We start from the raw sequence: 15,575 nt of genomic DNA on the forward strand, positions 1-15,575 counted from the left end.
TTTTGCAGTGCTTTAGGGTTAATGCAAAAGAGATCTCTACGTCTTGGGAAACCAACACCACTTGATCCTGAGATTGAAAGAACTCTCCTGAGAAGGAAAAGAAACCTTTCTAGAGAATTTGCCATGGCTGCACAACGAGATAATTTACCGCTTCGGGATTACTCTGCACCCATAGCTCGTGGGATACCTGGAGGGGAGATGCAAACTGGAGCTACTGTACCAGCTTCTCTGGTGAATATGCTCAAACAGAACACCTTTGGAGGACTACCATCAGAAGATCCTAATGACCACTTAGAGGGGTTCTTGGAAATCTGTGAGACCCAGCAATTTGATGATGAAGTTTCTGATGGAATGCGACTCCGCTTATTCTCACTCACCTTGAGAGATAAGGCAAAGGTGTGGCTAAGAACAGTGCCTAGAGAAAAGATAGCAACTTGGGAATTATGTGAAAGAGCTTTTCTAGAGAAATTCTTTCCTCCTTCTAAAACTAAAGAATTGAGGAAGAAAATCACTAATTTCCAACAAGGCACTGGAGAGACTATTTATGAAGCATGGGAGCGGTTCAAGGGATATCTTCAAGCATGCCCACAACATGGCTTCAACCGTTGGCTTACCATCCAATTTTTCTTTGAAGGATTGGACCAACAAAGCACCATGATATTAGACTCAGCAGCTGGAGGATCTTTCATGGGGAAACCTATTAATGACTGCATGATTATTTTTGGAAAATGTAGCCTCAAATCACAGCCAATACAGTGAAAGAGAAGTCACAGCAAGGAAAGGAACTCCGGGGCGATATGAAGTGAACAATATTGAGTTACTCTTAGCAAAATTTGATACTCTTAATCAAAGATTAGACAAGATGGAAAAAGCTAAGGTTAATTCAGTGGCTACAAATCAAGTATGTGACCTTTGTAGGGAACAAGGGCACACTGCAGTAGATTGTACCTCAATTTTTACTGGAGAAAAAGAAGATACTACTGAACAAGTGGCAGCTTCTCATAATTTCTATGACACTCCTCGAAGAGAGAAGAGTAATCCATATTCCAACACATACAACCCTGGTTGGAAGAATCATCCTAACTTTTCTTGGAAGAATAACCCAGTTCAAGGAACTAGCAATCAGCAACCTAATTTCCGTCTGTCCAATCACTTCATTAATGGGGAAGGAAATCCAGTACAGACACCCTCAATTCAACAAAGTGTTTCAAGATTAGAAAACCTTATGGAGAATTTTGTCACTAATCAAAAACAGACCAATGATTCAATGGCAAATTCTATTCAAAACCTTGCTGTCAAGGTTGAGAATATTACTCTCCACAACAAGATGCTGGAAAATCAAATTGCACAGTTGATGCCTAGTTCAAACAATTCTCCAGGTAAGTTCCCAGGTAAAACAGTTGCAAACCCAGCTGAAAATGTTAATGCTGTTACTTTAAGGAGTGGGAAGAAATTAGACGGACCTGTGTCTAATCAAAATGATAATATTGAGATTGATGAAGACGCTTCTCCTATGGTTGAAAAACCTGAAAAAGAGAGATTAGAAAAAGAAAAAGTATCTTCATCAAAGCCTCAAACTGTTTATCACCCTCCAATTCCTTTTCCTCAAAGGTTAGCAAGGACTAAACTTGATAGACAATTTGAAAAATTTTTAAATATGATCAAACAAGTGTATGTAAACATTCCATTTGTAGAAGCTCTACAACAGATGCCTACATATGCTAAATTTCTTAAGGATCTTTTAGCTAACCGAAGGAAATTGGATGATAGAGAGACTGTTACATTGATCCATCATAATTTGCCCAAAAAACTTAAGGATCCTGGTAGTTTCTCTATACCTTGTCTCATTGGAAATCTAAGGTTTGAAAAAGCCTTATGTGACCTTGGGGCAAGTATCAGTTTAATGCCTTTATCAATTTGCAAGAAATTAGATATGGGAGAATTAAAGCCTACAACAATGTCAATCCAGTTAGCAGATAGATCTATAAAATATCCCATAGGAATTTTAGAAGATGTTCCAGTTAAGATAGGTAAATTTTTAATTCCGGGAGATTTTGTTGTTTTAGAAATGGAAGAGGACAAACAAATACCAATCATACTAGGTAGACCATTTTTGGCTACAGCAGGCGTGATAGTAGATGTCAAACATGGAAAATTGTCCTTATCCATTAATGATGAAACAATGGAATTTAATATTGCTAAATCTGTTAGACAACCTTCTCTTGAAAATATTTGCTGCAGGGTTGATATATTGCCTAAAGACATGGAGGAAGAAGTCATGAGATCTATTTTGAGGGATCCCTTGGAGAATTTTCTAGTTGGAGGAAAGCACATAGATCTTGAGGGGATTCAACCTAATTATGCTTGCTTGATCGATTCAAGTCTCCCGTGTAAAGAAAAAGATCCTCTAGTAGAAAGTCTTCTTGAGCCTTCAACAGATTGGGGTTAGGAGGATGTACGCATTTCATTAATTTTATTCCAAAAAAAAAAAAAAAAAAAATTTCAGAGTTCCAGAGAGAATCACGACCGTGACTCTAAATCACGGGCGTGATCTTCTCTGGAAAATTTTTTGGAAAACTCCAGAGAGAATCACGACCGTGATTATAAATCACGGGCGTGATCTCCTCTGTTTGAATTTTTGAAAACTCACAAAGAGAATCACGGCCGTGATTTCCAATCACGCCCGTGATTCCCTGCTGAGGCTCAACCGATACAACCCGTGATTTTTGAAATTCCCCTTTCCCTTATATATTTTTCCCCCTCCTTTTACATTCTCACTTCTCTCAAACTTACGAACTCTGCCCATTCTCTCTCTTCTTCTCTCCCAAACCCTAGCTTCTCACTTCTTCTTCCTCTTCTTCCCTCTTCCTCCCACATTCACTCCTTCCGTTCATCCATGGCTCCCAAGCGCACCCGTACCGTTGGTTCGTCCTCCACCGCTTCCGATACCCACAGTTACGAGGAAGAAGCAAGTGAAATTCCGCACCTTCCTCCGAGGTTCTATCGGAACGATGAACAGCGTGAGCGGAACGAGGTATTACGCTTCCGCACTATCCATCCTACCAGGTATCTCGACTTCCCATTTATTCGTAAGTTGGGTTTACGTGCTGATATCAATTTCATGTTAACTAACATTGGGTGGACAACCTTTGCTACCGTGCATAATGATGTTGTTTATCCTCGACTAGTTCTTGAGTTCTTGAGCTCTCTCCACACGGAAATATTATCTGGGCCAAATTGTTCTGAAGGTTTGATTTCTTTCCGTATGTTTAACCAAGAACACGAATTAACCCTGGCTCAGTTCAATAATATTTTTGGATTTCCCACTGGAGGGAGCACGAGAACCCCAAGTTCTTTCAACCCTGGTTCTTTTTGGTATAGTTTGACAGGTACAAGTAATTGGGTCGCTGGAAAATGTAATTCCTCTGCTTTCCGCCATCCCGCCATCCGTATTATGCACCGCTTTATTGCCTCTACTGTTTTGGCCCGAGGTGATTCTGAAGGAAAGGTTCGTTTGAGCGACCTTTTACTTTTATGGGCTATGATGGAAAACAGAGAGGAGCCTATTGATTCTGGCAGTCATTTGGCACGACAGTTCCAGAGTATTTCCAATACCAGCCACGGTGCGATTGTGAACGGCGGCCTCATTACCACTATAGCCAAACACCTTGGCTATCACGCTTGGCTGGACCAGTTAGAACCACTCCCTGGAAGCCGTACTATTAATTTTGCTACCTGCTCTTCTATGAACTGCATTGCGAAAGATGAAGATGATAAATACTACTTTGTAGTAACCCAGTCGGGAGTGCACCACCAGTTACCAAATCCAACATACACCGTGAAGAACCGGGCTACCTGGCAGTTTCCACTGGAGCCATTAGAGGACCGACCTCCAGCAGCTGAGGAAGCGGCTCCTGCAGAGGAGGAAGCAGCTCCTGAACAACCCCCTCTACATCCTGGACCTGAGGTGGACAATGCTGCTATCCTAGCAGCTATCCAATCAATGGATAACCGGCTGCAACAAATGGATGAACGCCAGCAGCATTATAATTACATGGTTGATCAAATGTATAAATGGCACATTCAACGGTATCCAGATGATTTTCCACCACAGTGAGATCTTTCTTATTCCTTATTTTACTCTGATGCTTAGGGACAAGCATTCCTTTCTGTTGTGGGTTGGTTGCATATTCATGCATTTTATAATTTTGTCAAAATAATCTATCATGCATTCATTAGCTCTTTGCTTCGGGACAAGCAAATCTTTAAGTTTGGGGTTAGGAGGATGTACACATTTCATTCATTCATGCAAAAAAAAAAAATAAAAAAAATAAAAAAAATAAAAAAAAAATATCATGCATATATACATATTCAGTTAATCCCAGCTTGAATTTGTGTTTGAAAAGTAAATATTTTTAACGAAATTGTTCGTCTTTGAAAACACTGAATGTGATGAATTGAATCTTGAAGTCTCAGAACAAAAGGTTGAAAAATTAGCTGGTTTTGTGGCTAGCACTTGGCTCTTAGTATTAAGGCTTGAAATGATCGAGAATTATAAAAATAGTCTCTTGAAGATAAATTCTTTTTAATTCGTGCTTAAAAGCTTTTGGGGGGTAAATAAAAAAAAAAAATATATAATAAAAAAAAATATATATATATATCACCTAGCACCCCTTTGAGGTCATAGGTTAGAGGGAGAATATTCTTAACCTTAGAAAACTAAGGGAACTAATTAGCTACTGGGGAATTGTTTAGTAAAATAGCTAACCCCCTTTGAGGCTACATGTTCTTGAAATTATCATCCTCTCTACACTGATTGGCTACTGGGGAAATGTTTTAGGTGAGACAAAAACAAAAATAAAAATATTACCCCCATTTGTGTCACAAGCATCGAAAAATTATTTCTGTTAAATTATCTTCATTTGACTAATGAGCTTTACAAGATTTGACATCATGAAACCCTTAGAAACTAAGAGTTGGTGCTAGTAATGAAAGATTAAGATTCTAATTGGACCTTGTGAGACTAAGAGTGAAGATTTTAAATGCTCAGTTAATTCTTGATGAATTTTTTTTTTCAAAGTGCTAATTATTGTTTGAGGACAAACAAAAGTTCAAGTTTGGGGTTATTTGATGTTGTGTATTTTACTCGTATTTTAGCACTTTAATTCACAAGAATTCATAGCATAATCATGCATATCTTTCATGTTTTTAATAAACTTTTATATCATTTTCCTATTTTATGCTTTTCTTGGTATGTGTTGTGTTTTCTCTGAGCAGGATCAAGATTTAAGAATTAAAGAGGAAATGCTGAGCTACAAGGAAAATCACGGCCGTGATTCTAAATCACGCCCGTGATTCACCAGAGAAAATCACGGCCGTGACTCCCAATCACACCCGTGAACGCCACTGACCCTTCATAGATGTGCTCCAGAGAAGATCACGGTCGTGATTCTCAGTCACGGCCGTGATTCACTTCGCGTCCCAGCTTTTTAAGTTTTATGTTTTATTTTTATTTTTGTAATTTTTATCTTGGTAGTTTTACCTTTTTACCCTTTTAGGTTATAAATTAGATGAGGTTAGCCTAGAACAGCACTTTTGTTTCGGAGACAGTTTTATTTAGTTTTTGACACTTGGAGAAGGTTGGGCGCCTGTGCCATCGACTCTAAGGTTTGCTTTTCTTTTATTCTTCTTTTCTTGGAGAACTACTATGAACTCCTGTGAGTAGTTTCCCTTTTTCTGGGATCAGGGCTTAGCCTCTGAGAACCTCTTTATTAATGCATTATTCAGTTTCTTAATTTTATTCCAATTCTTGATCTGTTCTTTTATATTTTATATATGAACTTTAATATTATTGTTTTCATAATAACATTAATTAAGGATGAACTGAGAGGAGAACTTGATTATAATTATGATAAACAATTAATCTTAATTTTCATAATCATAGATAATTAGGGATGAACTGAGAGGAGAACCTAATTATCGGAACCTAAAGGAATAGACTTGAGTGTTAAATCACGAGAGTAGATTTAAGCTTTCGAGGAGCAATAGATTAACAAAGATCTTAACGGGTTTAATTGAACGTAATTACCACGAGAGTAGGGATTAATTTTAATTAAACACGTCCTCGTAGCCTGAGAAGGTGCAAGGATTAAATTAGGTTAAGACTACCTTCAAGATGGAATAGAATTAATTAATGAAAATAATAATTCAATATTGTTGGAACTCTTTGTGCGAACCCTAGATTCCCGGAAATCTCCTTATCTTATCTTAAAGTTTTATCTTATTCATTAATTGCATTACTATCTCTTTTACCAGCGAATCTGATCTTATGATCTCAAAACAAACATTCTATCTGTTTTAAAATTCAAATTAAAATACTAGAAATTCTAGGTCAAACACGTAGTCCCTGTGATTCGATATTTATTACTTGACGACAACCGTACACTTGCGGTTTTCCATACATCACCGAATCACCAAACACTTTGAGCTTTAGGATACCATTGTTGATGGCTGCTTGGATTCCCAACGCGCAAGCCTCGTACTCAGCCATGTTGTTTGTACAATCGAAGTTGAGTCTTGCCGTTATGGGAATGTATTTTCCTTGTGGAGAGATTAGCACTGTGCCAATCCCTCGTCCAAGCATGTTGGAGGCTCCATCAAAATACATGGTCCATGCATCGTCTTTAGGCTCTTCATGTTGTAGATTCATTATATCCTCATCGGGGAAATCATCCTGAAGGGATTGGTAATCATTGGTCGGCCCGTGTGCTAGGTAATCAGCTAGGGTACTACCCTTGATGGCCTTTTGTGTGACATGTATGATGTCGAATTCTGATAACTGTATTTGCCATCGGGCAATCTTCCCAGTGATTATTGGTTTTTCGAACACGTACTTAATTGGATCCATTTTGGAAACCAACCAAGTAGTATGCCTAATCATATACTGCCTGAGCCGTTGTGTTGCCCATGCTAACGCACAACATGTCTTTTCTAATGGCGTGTAGCGGGTTTCGTAGTCAAGAAATTTCTTGCTCAGGTAGTAGATGGCTCGTTCTTTCTTTCCCGTTTCATCTTGTTGTCCTAGCACACATCCCATGGACTCATCAAGCACGGTTAAATAGAGGATTAATGGTCTTCCCTCGACAGGCGGCACCAATACTGGTGGATTGGCCAAGCACTGTTTGATCTTGTCGAAACCTTGTTGACAATCCTCATTCCAAGATTCGGAATGATTCTTGCGCAACAGCCTGAATATTGGTCTACATGTGTCGGTCAACTGTGCGATGAACCTTGCGACATAGTTCACCCTGCCGAGGAATCCTCTTATCTCTTTTTCGGTCTTAGGAGGAGGCATTTCCATTATTGCCTTCACTTTATCGGGATCCACCTCTATGCCTTTTTCACTGACAATGAACCCGAGAAGCTTACCCGACCGAACTCCGAAAGTACACTTAGCCGGATTTAGCTTAAGCTGATACTTGCGAAGTCGGTTGAATAATTTTCTCAAATATTGGATATGGTCCATTTCGTCTTTTGACTTTGCGATCATGTCGTCCACGTATACTTCGATTTCTTTGTGGATCATGTCGTGGAATAACGTCACCATCGCTCGTTGGTAGGTGGCACCCGCATTTTTGAGTCCAAAAGGCATCACCCTGTAGCAAAAAGTGCCCCAGGGTGTAATGAATGAAGTTTTCTCGCGGTCTTCCACATTCATCTTGATTTGGTTGTACCCAGAGTACCCATCCATAAAGGAGTAGAGTGTGTTCGTGGCTGTATGATCCACTAGTGTATCAATGTGTGGTAAGGGAAAATCGTCCTTTGGACTGGCACGATTCAGATCCCTATAGTCAACACAAACTCTAACCTTTCCATTCTTTTTAATGACTGGCACGATGTTAGCCAGCCATTCGGGATACTGAGATACGACCAAGAATCCCGCGTCTAATTGCTTTTCGACCTCCTCCTTGATCTTTAAAGACCACTCGGGCTTGATTCGTCGGAGCTTTTGTTTGACGGGTCGAAACCCTTCTTTCAATGGCAGCTTGTGCTCGACGATGTTAGTGTCCAAACCGGGCATATCACGGTACGACCATGCAAATATGTCTTTATATTCCCCTAACAATTGGATCAATTGTGCTCTTATTTCATCACTGATATGGGTCCCAATGTTGACCTCTTTTATTTTTTGGCCCTGCCCCAAATTTACGGTCTCCAATTTCTCTTGATACGGTTGGAGTAGGCGAGCTTCTCGTTCTAGCAGTCTTTGCAGATCCGGAGAGATGGTCTCCTCATCACTGTCCAACTCAACCCATTCATCCTCAACTTTCGGATCCCGGTCGGAGCGAACAATCACAGACATAATTGTTTTATTGGTTCTGTTTTTGGTTTAGAATTATCAATATTAATAAGAGAAAGAGAGAAAAGAACAAAAGAGAGAATGATGTGTGAAAAATGCCTCTTTATTGATATGTATTAAAACTGTACAAAAAACCCTTATTTACATGAAAAAGGATCTCATGATCTCGGGTACTGATCATGAGTCCCTAGAAAAAGAAAAAAATGTGGAGGGGCCCTATCGTGGCTTGCCCTTCTCTCTATTCCTGCTTTGGCAGAGGGTTCTTGCTCACGTCGGGCGCCGTTGAATCAAAGGTGACCCACCCAGCATCGATAAGTTCTTGGACTTTATATTTGAGAACTCTGCAGTTCTCCGTTGAGTGCCCCGGTGCCCCCGAATGGTATAGACATTTATCTTGTGGATTGTACCAATCGGGGTAGGGTGGATCCATTTTCTTTGGTGGAACATAAGCTAGAAGACGTGCTTCCACTAGCTTCGGCAGGAGGTCGCTATATGTGGTCGGAAGTTTATCAAACTTCTTCACAGGGTTGTATTGCGACTTTCCTGACTTCGAAGTGGAAGAAGATGAAGAAATATTTACGGCATTGACTCCTCCCTCCTTCTTCTTCCCGTAGGTCTTCTTGGCTTCAAATGATTGGGAAAGCCCAGCTAGCTTCCCACTTTTCAGCCCTTGTTCCACTCTTTCACCAATGGTGATGATGTCCGAGAAGAGTGTTGTCGTGTTCCCTATCATCTTGTCATAATAGGGACCGGTCAACGAGTTTATGAATAGGGACACCGTCTCCTTATCCGACAGCGGGGGCTCTATTTGTGCCGCCAACTCCCTCCATCGTTGGGCGTATGCTTTAAAGGATTCATCATTTTTCTTACTCAAGGCCTGAAGATCGGACCTATCGGGTGTTAGGTCGATGTTATACTTATAGCGCTTGAGAAAGGCGTCGGCCAACTGCCTCCATGTGCACACTTGATTTCCATCCAGCTGCATATACCAATTGAGTGCAGTTTCAGCTAAGCTCTCTTGAAAGCAATGAATTAAGAGCTTTTCATTGGTAGCATATGCAGCCATTTTTCGGCAATACATGGTGAGATGACTTTTGGGGCAAGTCGATCCCACATATTTTGGGAAATCTGGTACTTTAAATTTGGGAGGGAATTGGATGTCCCTCACCAAGCACATGTCGGCGGCATCTTTGATGTCAAAATCATGCCCCTCCATAACTCTTAGCCGATCCTCAAGAGCATGGAATTGTTCCTTTGAAACCTCGGGCTCTTTAATCATGATCCCCGCCCCAAGGGGTACAGCTCGTGGAGGTTCTTCCTCGTGCTCCTCCTCCTCATGATGATGGGACTCATGGTCACTGTGGTGAGACCCATGTACATTATGATGACGCATGAGCTCCATCATTTGCGCCATTTGTTCTTTGAGTTGCGAGAGCTCGGCTGTAAGCTTCTTATTTTGGTCCTCCAGCGCTTCCATCTTCTTGATTTTCTGCGCGCGTGTGAGGACAGAGAGATGACCAGCCACTTTCTAAAATGAATGCTTAATTAGTTTATTTTATGGAATGAATACGCTATTGACATGAGCTTGATAACCCTCCATTTTTAAGGCGCTGCCTTTTTAAAACGGAGTGTTACCGCCCTCCTTAACTTATGATCCCTCCCCAACGGAGAAACTCAATAGTCGTGGGTCTCTTTCACTCATGTCAAGAGGTATTGGTGAACCTAAAATGCATGGTTTATGAGGATGCATGATGTCTTATTGGTAATGATGCACATGCTCCTTACTTTTATTATATTTTCACACATGGTCTTTCCTCTCATGTCATGGTATTTTCATGCATGAGGATTATTCTTTAGACCTTATCACGAGGTTTTATTAATGCACAAACAATATCACATAAACCTATACACAAACAATTCACTCATCCACGAACAGTCACGAGCGAATCACGAGGTAGGGGTATCCTGCAGAAAAGTGCATATTCAAGGAGGTTCTAACTGTTCTCACTGGTCTGAGGCCCCCAAGGTGCCCCCATTATAGGGACCCAATTCCTCTCGTCGTAAGTCGATGGAAAGTTCCAACGCACTGTCGGACTCGAGTTCATGGTTATCACCTTGAGTGATGCTTTTCGACAACGGTCTACGGGCACCTAGGCCCATTCGACAACCGGCCGTACTAACATCCACTCCCTATGGCTTACCACTCATGCCCCCGGGTATAGAGGGAACTGTTGTGTGCAAAGGTTCGTGTGCAGTTTGTATTTCAAACAATTGCGAGAATTTAAAAATACAACAGTTATTAACGCCAAATAGATAAAGCATGTTATCATACAAGTAAGGGGTAATAAAGTAATCTTAAACTATTATTTTGAAAAGAATCCATCACTAAATGGGATTGACTCTCGAGGCTTCCCCAGTGGAGTCGCCATCTGTCGCCACCCGCCGAAACGGACCTTGGCATTCGCGATGATGGTCGGACTCGTTTTTAAAGTTTTGAAAAATGATGGATTGTTAGAACGACTTGTTCTCAAACTGAGACCTTATCGAACTAACAATTTTATTAAATGATTCACCAATCCATGTTAATCCCAAGCGGGACCCTCCATGGATTAGTGGTTTTCGCAAAGTAGGGTTCTTGGAGTCGCCACCAATGTTTTACTCAAAACATTGGAAAAAGGGATAAGGCAATTGATTTCATAAATCAACTTTGGCCATTACAACCAGAGTCGGGTAAGGGAGTCGGTTACGTGCGGGGAAGGTGTTAGCACCCCACAACGCCCCTTTCGGGTTCCCTATGACGGATTATTTCATAAATAACAGTGTAAAATTACTAAATTACCCCTATTTATTATAAACGGCTATGAATAAAATATCTACATGATGAATAAATTAAACATGCAATGCAACAATCAGAAAGCAGTAAAAGGAAGGATTTTGAAGAAGAAACCTTTGAAGCGTGCTTTTATATATTCAAATGTTAGGAGGCTTTTTGGCGCTCCCTCCCACTACACGCTCGCTCGCTCCTTCCCTAAAAATTAATCTTTACTATGGAAATCAAAAAGATTTCCCTTCGACTAGTTCGAATTCTCAAGCTAAATGCTCAGAACTCAAAAACTTCGTCGGATCGGCTCTCAGAGAGAATTCTAGGGCAGAACACTGCTCAAAAACCCCAGAATACTCAAGAAGAGAGTCCAAGAAGTGTGAAAAAGTGTCAAATGACGTCCAAATGACGTCTTATTTATAGGGGTGAGGCGCAGTACGGCCCCTGGTGTCAATACGGCCCGTATTGAATTCAATACGGCCGTATTGAGGTTCAAAAACATCAATACGGCCGTATTGGTTTCAGTACGGCCGTATTGCAGTTCAAAAATGCAATACGGGCCGTACTGAGCTCCAAAGAGGCCGTATTGAACTCCACTCCTCTCACTTTCTTATTTTTAGCTACTCTAAGACCTCTAAACCTACAGATAGTCATCCTATGGTCTTCTGGGAGTCCCTCTGGCTGACTTTCCATTGATCTTTGATAGTCTTCGAGTCTTATTTCCGACCCGGACAATTTTAGGGGTCTACATAAAGGAGAAAGGGTTTTTCTCCTTTTTGGTGTTTGAATCTCAACACAAGGAAAGGCAGTTCCAAGGTGGTGGAGGATTCAAGTCTTGTAAGGTTTACAAGAGTATTGGAAATCTCAAGTGGGAGACTTGAGGACTGGATGTAGGCAGGATTGGCCGAACTAGTATAAAATCAAGTTTGTAATTTTTCTTTCCCTACACTTTTGATTTCTTGTTATTAATTGTAATTGTGTAGTTTACATCATCATTCATTCTTTACATACAAATTTGTCTAAGGAAATAAATTGATAACAAAGTAATTCGGAAAAGTTTCTATAAGAGGAAAATTTAGAAAACTTAATTCACCCCCTCTCTTAAGTTAATTGAGGCTAAGTGGATAACAAGTGGTATCAAGAGCAGGTTTCTTGTATAAGGATTAAAAGCTTCAAGAATTGAAATGGCCTCAACAAATTTTTTATTTTCCGAAGGAAACTCCATTAATAGACCTCCAATATTCAATGGTGAAGGGTATCATTATTGGAAATCTAGGATGCAAATTTTTATAGATGCCATAAATTTAATCATATGGGATTCTGTTGAAAATGGTCCTTTCATTCTCATTATTGTAGAAGGTCATGAAATAAAAGATTTACCCAAAGATCAATAGAGTGATGATGATAGAAGAAAAGTTCTATACAATTTGAAAGCCAAAAATATAATCACTTCTGCATTAGGCATAGATGAATATTTTAGAATTTCAAATTGTACAAGTGCAAAAGAAATGTGGGATACATCAAAAGTAACACATGAAGGCACTAATGATGTTAAAAGATCTAGGAGAAACACTCTCATCCATGAATATGAATTATTTAGAATGAATCAAAATGAAAGTATTCAAGACATGCAAAAGAGATTTACACATATAATCAATCATCTTGCATCCCTAGGAAAAGTGTTTCCTAATGAAGATTTTATTAACAAAGTTTTGAGATGTTTGAGTAGGGAATGGCAACCGAAAGTGACTGTAATTGCTGAATCAAAAGATCTAACAACCATGTCTCTTGCTTCTCTATTTGGAAAACTTCAAGAGCATGAAATGGAATTGATGAGACTAAGTCAAAATGAAAATAATGACAAAAAGAAGAAAAGTATAGCACTTAAAGCATCTTCATCCTCTCATGAAGAATATGAAAACGATGACAACATTGTGGAAGATGATGATGATGATGATGATGATGATGATTTCAATCTCTTTGTAAAAAGATTCCACAAATTCCTAAGGAATAGAGGAAATAGAAGAAAATTCAATTTCAACATAAAGAAGAAAGGAGAAGAATCTTCTTCAACCCCGAGATGCTATGAATGCAATCAACCGGGACATTTGAGATTAGAATGTCCGATCCTTAAAAGAAAAATGGAAAAATCCAACAAGAAAAGCTTCAAAGAAATGAAAGGGAAGAAAACTTATATCACTTGGGAAGAAAATGACATGGATTCTTCAAGTGATTCTAAAAATGAAGTTGTAAATTTGGGACTCATGGCCAAAGATTACGAAAGCGAAGAAGAGGTAACATCTTCTAACAATGATATTTCAATTTCATTTGATGAACTTCAAGATGCATTCAATGATTTGCGTAAAGAATCCTTTAAACTTGCAAAATTAATATCATCATATAAGAAAATAATTTCAAACTTGGAAAAAGAGATTTTGAAATTAAATAATGAATTAGATGATCTTAAAACTGAAATTAGGATAATAAATTCTAAAGAAGAAAATCAAGAGATTAAAAATAATTTAGAAACAAATAAAATAAATCATCCATGTTCAACATGCAATAGATTTAAAGAGGAAATTAGTAACCTAAGAAACACTCTTGCAAAATTTACTAGTGGAAGAAATAATTTAGATATAATATTAGGAAAACAAAAATGTGTATTTGATAAGGAAGGATTAGGATATAATCCTCAAAAACAACAAAAGAAATACAAAAATTTCTTTGTTCCCACACAAGTTACTAGTTCTCCATTAACAACATGCTTTTATTATGGAAAGAAAGGTCATAATTCTTCAACTTGCTATATTAGAAAGAATTTTAACAATCTCAAGAATATGGTTTGGATTCCTAAAGGTTCTTCTATTATTACTAACATTAAGGACCCAAAGAAAACTTGGGTACCAAAATCAATTCATTCTTTGTCTTGAAGGATTCCAAATACCAAACTTGGTACATTGACAGTGAATGTTCCAAGCATATGATAGGAGATACTTTAAAATTCATTGACATTACTCCTAAGAAAATTGGTCATGTAACCTATGGAGACAACAACAAAGAAAAATACTTGACATTGGAAAAATAGGTACAAATTTCTCAACCTCCATAGAAAATGTCTTGTGGAAGTTCTTAAACATAGTTTATCAAGTGAGTCAATTATGTGATAAAGGTTTTTCTGTATCTTTTGATTCACAAAAATGTCTTATTGAACATAAAAATTATAAACATGTTAAAATAATAGGATTTAGAGTAAACAATGTATACAAGATAAAATTAGAGAAAAATATGAGTCATTCTCAATGTCTTGAGTGAAGATGATGAATCATAATTATGGCATAAAAGAATTGCTCACATAAACATGGAACACTTAAATATATTAATCTCAAAAGATTTAGAAATAGGATTACCAAAAATTAAATTTGTGAAAAATAAACTTGGTAATGCATGACAATAGAGGAATCAATTCATGTTGTATTTGATGAAACTAACCTTGGCTGTCCAAGAAAAGATATTATTGATGATATTGTAGAAAGCTTTGAAGACACTCATATTCATGAGCAAACTCATAAGGACAAAGAAGATGAAGGAATGGAGGATTCTATAATTCAAGAGAATCAAACAAACATGACTCCTCAAAGAGAGTTGAGAATCTCAAGAAATCATCCTCTTGAAAATATCATGGAGACATATCAAAATAGGTAACAACTAGATACTCTCTCAAAGAAGCATGCAATAACTTGGTTTTTTTTTCTAAAATAGAAGTTAAAAATCATTGATGAAGCCTTAAATGATGAACATTGGATAAATGCTATGCAAGAATAGTTAAATCAATTTGAGAAAAATCAAGTATGGAAACTAGTCCCTAGACCATATAATCATCCAATTATTGGAACCATATGGGTATTTAGAAATAAATTAAATGAACATGGTATAATTATAAGAAACAAAGCTAGACTAGTTGCTAAAGGATATAATCAAGAAGAAGGCATAGATTATAAAGAAACATATGCACTTGTAGCAAGACTAGAAACCATTAAAATGTTAATAGCCTATGCATCTATAATGAATTTCAAACTATATTAAATGAATGTCAAAAGTGCATTTCTAAATAATTTTATTCAAGAAGAAGTATATGTTGAACAACCTTCTAAATTTGAAAACTCATAATTTCCAAACCATGTCTTTAAGTTGAATAAGGTCGTATATGGATTAAAACAAGCTCCTAGGGCATGGTATGAAAGACTTAGTAAATTTCTTTTGGAAAAAGAATTTACAAGAGGAAAAGTTGATACAACATTAATTTATCAAAAGAAAAATGAATGATATTCTTATAGTGCAAATTTATGTTGATGATTTATTTTTGGAACTACTAATGATCACTTGTGTAAAGAGTTT

General features: G+C 38.1%; 1 non-coding gene across 1 annotated transcript; it reads right to left on the reverse strand.

Moving 5' to 3' along the window:
• Positions 1-492: 492 nt before the first annotated feature.
• LOC145953615 (small nucleolar RNA R71) lies at positions 493-599 on the reverse strand. The gene has a single exon (XR_014430898.1). It is a non-coding gene; the product is annotated as a small nucleolar RNA R71 (small nucleolar RNA).
• Between the last annotated feature and the right edge of the window lie 14,976 nt (positions 600-15,575).

This window comes from Cajanus cajan, chromosome 11 (genome assembly GCF_000230855.2).
Source record: "Cajanus cajan strain Asha chromosome 11, NIPB_CcT2T_4, whole genome shotgun sequence".
In the NCBI taxonomy this organism is placed as follows: domain Eukaryota; kingdom Viridiplantae; phylum Streptophyta; class Magnoliopsida; order Fabales; family Fabaceae; genus Cajanus; species Cajanus cajan.